This window comes from Dufourea novaeangliae, unplaced genomic scaffold (assembly GCF_001272555.1).
Source record: "Dufourea novaeangliae isolate 0120121106 unplaced genomic scaffold, ASM127255v1 scaffold8, whole genome shotgun sequence".
Lineage (NCBI taxonomy): Eukaryota > Metazoa > Arthropoda > Insecta > Hymenoptera > Halictidae > Dufourea > Dufourea novaeangliae.
The window spans coordinates 2922760-2927248 of record NW_015373923.1 but is presented as its reverse complement, the minus strand read 5'-3'; positions in this window follow the sequence as shown (position 1 = coordinate 2927248).

Here is a 4489-nt window from a genome sequence, read left to right as displayed (position 1 = left end):
AAGTACTCGAAAGGAATTTCCAGGATTCTCGGAAGACGAGACCTCGAGCGGAGAAGAGACGGCTTTGTAATCGATCGTGATCGATCGCGTGCCTGGACGGATCTTGCTCCCCTTCGACTTGTTCTCCCCCCTCTAACCACCCACCATTTCGTTCCGATTTTCCGTAATCCTATTGTAACGAAAAGACTGGGAACGCAGGTCGACCAACTTTTTGGTCGCGTTCACTTCGTGAATGTATACCGTAATCGAAATATTTTCACAGACACGCGCGCATCTATCGTCAAACTTTCGGATTACACGTTGTACCTCGAACAGAGAAACCGTCCCCGTGGCATTGTTGGACGACGCGTGCCTAGGAAGGCAATATTTTTGGTACCGATTTCTTTTAACGCTAGAACTACTAGCATTGAATATATGATGAGTTAAATTGTGTAATATATACTGCAATATAACTCAGTATACTACAATATAAAGTGTATAAGAAATTAGAGGTTAACATAAATTCTGATGAAAGTATCTCTAGGATTTAAATAATTGTAAAATACAACATCGGGAATCCGTTGTTTTTATGGGTTTGGTAGTTCTAGCGTAACAAGGTGAGTAGTACTGTACAGAATGCATAGTCAGCCAAGAAAGTTGAGGAAAAGAAATTCAGCGCCATAACCTAAAAAATTTTGTAAACATCGTTAAACCTGGTGAATGTACCAATTATAATTTGGGGCAGTTTTACAACCTCTGGTGTAGTACAGTCAATTTTTCTTCACAGTACTATGGACAAATGTAGACAATTGAAATATTTTCAACTCAAATTCTCTCAACCTTCAACTCGAGTTTGTTTTTCAGTGAGATCGATGACTCAAAATATACCAATAAACGTGTTCAAAAATTGTTTGCTGGGCAACACTTTCGTTCAGTTAAGTCCTCCCCCAGAGTCGCCAAATCTCATTGTAATAGAGCATCTATGCGAAATGTGTAGATTCTAAAAAGGAAATAAATATGAACGAATCCCACACTTCGAAACAGTATACTCACTTTTGACTCTCACTGTATATCTATCGGTAACGAATTCATCGTGCGCCAGGGTATCCCCGGCACGGTCGTTGGTAACGCGTTGGCAAATTAATTCAATCAATTAATAGGCGCTTAAGCGAACGCGCGCGGCGCAGCGCGACACGAAACGGCGAGTAACGCCCGTGCCCACGGTGGCACGGGTGCTATCCGAGCCACCCACGCGAAACGATGCCCTGTGGTTCGCACCTACGCGCAGACACTCGTGCAACCACGCGTCGTTGTACATACCTATATCTACCTACTCCGCAGCCGCCGCCACCGCCGCGTTTCAAGAGCCAATCGATACACACCCCGCGCTGCCATCCACCGCCGACCGCCATTTTATATCGCGGCAAGCCCTTTTTTCACCTCCCCTACAAGCCCCTCCATCGTATGTATTCAGAACCGTTTAAAATCCAAAAGAACGTCCTCTGATCCGTTATAATCGTCATCCTTTTTCTATTTCTCGACAAAGACTGGCCATTCCTAACAGTTCCGGGATATCAGCAAATACAAACTGGAGGATATGTATTAGTTTCTTAGACTGTTTTTTTTTTTTTTTGATTTTCCACGCCCACGGATATCCACACGATGCATCGACGACGGTGGTCGACAGGAAACAGGTAAACACGCGTTGTGTGCAACGGCAAGAAAACACGGAAACGGGCGAGGAAAAGTGCGCGCGAGCGCGTCGACAGGGAGAGAACTTGTACACACGGGGGCGTACAGATGGAGGGAGTGAGAGGAGGAATCGTGTTCCACGGCGGGCGCAACGCAATCTAAACGAGCGATCGGGATCGGATCGAGATCTGATAATCGAGTTGTTGGCACCTGTGGCAGCGGACATAATTAATGTCGACTAGGTGCTGCTACCGACCGTCCCCACCCCTCCATCCTTGTGCTCGCCCTGCTCGTTAATTCCCGGCGGGACATTACCGAGCAAATTAGGCGAGAACCGGGTATCCCTGCGCTCGTTTCCGCGCCGACGCCGCCGACTAGTCGCTCTCTCGGCTCGCTCTGTCTCTCTTTCGCTGTCCCCCGACCACGCTGGTTTTTTCGCCATCCGTTCGGCCGCGAAACACTGGGCGAAGGAAGGAGGAACGACGCGGCGCGTATCGGGCCAGGAAATGGGCGTATCGCGGCTCGGTTGCTCGAGAGACTCGCGGAACGGGGCAGAAGTGGCCGAAGAAACGTGTAGGAAACAGGAGAAAGAATGCCAGAGAAGGGCCAGAAATGTTCATCTCTCGGTTTTTCCTTCGGTTCGTTCACCTGTCCTCCTATCTGTCTGGTTCTCTTTCTCTGTGTCTAGAAATTAGCGATTTAACCGTTGCGGGACGGTGCCTGGGTCCATTTGACTCGAGTTTTTAAGACAGCTCCGTAGAACGCTTCGACGTGGAAATCGAATTTAAAGTTGGTGTTGTTCGTATTGAGTTGTATACAACCAAAAAAAAAGTCTCCAGCTGGACCAGCACTTAGAATAACGGACGTAGATTCTTCGATTTCTCAGTCCCACGAATCTTCTCGAACGCATGCTCGTTTCCTTACCTTTGGCCCGCGAATCCGTGCCTCCGGGAATCGTAGTTCCGCGGTCAGCCCCTACCACCCCACCATGTTCTTCGCCTTTCCAACGGACTCCATCCCCTAATCGCGTGGTTAGCTTCGAGGATCGCGTGATGATGCCCTTAAACGCCGGTATCCTGTTCCTCGGTTAACCGAACGGATCCGTGAACATTCCGCTTAAACACGCGGCGCTCCGAGCTGGGTTCAAGCCGCGATGGATCCTCGTAATACACCAACCAGCAACAATTTCCCAAACGAATCCGGTTCCTTACCGTTCTGTAGTATACCTGTGCGAGGAAACCGTTTCGAAGATAATAATTCTTGGTCATGGAGTCGCGCGAACACGACCATTTCAAATCGACTTTCCTTCGAGCCAACATCTTCATTTTCACTGAATAAAACCAATAGAGAAGCTGTAGGTACACGATTATTGTCCGACTTGTTCTACACGATTATTGTCCAGGCGTTATGAGAGTATGCCTGTAGAGCGCATAATTTGTTATCTGAAGCATTTCTTCCTACACGATTATTGTCCCAGTGTTGATCCGAGTTAAGGACAATAATCGAGAAGAGCCTGTATACAGAAGTCTACAGGACAAACGGAAATGTTGGATATTCAATAATGCCTGAAGATATACCAAAGTTTACAACTATACAGAAAGTTTAATAAAATTTTCGGGACAATAATCGAGAGAAGCCTGTAGATTGACATTGTCGAAAAACTGGGGATCTTGCGTAAAACAGGAAAAGGAATGTATAAGAAGGGATAAAACGAACGAGCGTGTAGGCTCGGTACAAGAGATTTATTAGGGTTTATTTACAAGGGAGTAGCTTGCACAGCGATAGGTACGCGTCTTCACAACACAAGCATCAACGATATAACGCTCTAATCTAAGGCTAACCGCCTCCGCGGCGATACTGATCGTCGATTCAAGCTACCGTGAGAAACGCGCAAAGCGCGACACGATCGGTCCACTTTGCTACATCTTTGTCGTTCTTTCTTGTCCAAACGACCACCCCAACTTCGGTGCACGTACAACGCACATATATGTACTTATAACCAATCAGAAATTCTTACCCCCAATCCGTGTCGTCGCTTTGCGTCTATCCCACGTTCAGAGTACGGAGTCGAAACATAAATAACGATAACGATAACGATAATTCATGATACGGAAATATACAACTTATGTTACACGAACGAAGTCGATGATATTACCTAAGACCTGTAAATCCATATCTCCATACCTCTATATGTACAATTAGACCGCGGCCGTGCAACGTTGTTGTGTCTGGTCGAGAATCCATTACGTGTCGAGGACCGTAACGTGCACGGCGATTCTCTTCTTTCCAACTGCGATCTGGTTCCGCGATACCTTGTCGCCCCACCACCGGTACAGGCAGTATTCGGTTCGAGCGATCGAGTATATTCCGAATTTTGCACGGAAACCATCAACGAACCCGACGAGGTCACACCGGGTGTTCACGAGCGACGTTAGACAATCCGATCCTCGTGATGACAACGTCGATAACGCGAGCTACACTCGGGGGTCACGTCGTCTATACTGGCATGCGACTATTCCACTTTGGGATGGCAAATGGGGTGTCCTTTTCGATAATTTTTACCATATCGTCGAGAGGTCGTCTAAAATCCAATCGACCCGTCCAAAGTCGGACTTGACCCCCTGTCACGGTGTGCCCCTGGTGAAATAAGAATCCAAGAAACAAAAAAAAATATCGGGTATCGAATGTGAACGAGGAGGAGAAATAGGAGGCGCAATGAAACGCCCGAAAATGGTCCCGAGATTCTCGAGCCACGCGACAACGCGAACAATACCGACCGATGAACGATCGAGAGGAAACGGCCGGGACGCGACGACCA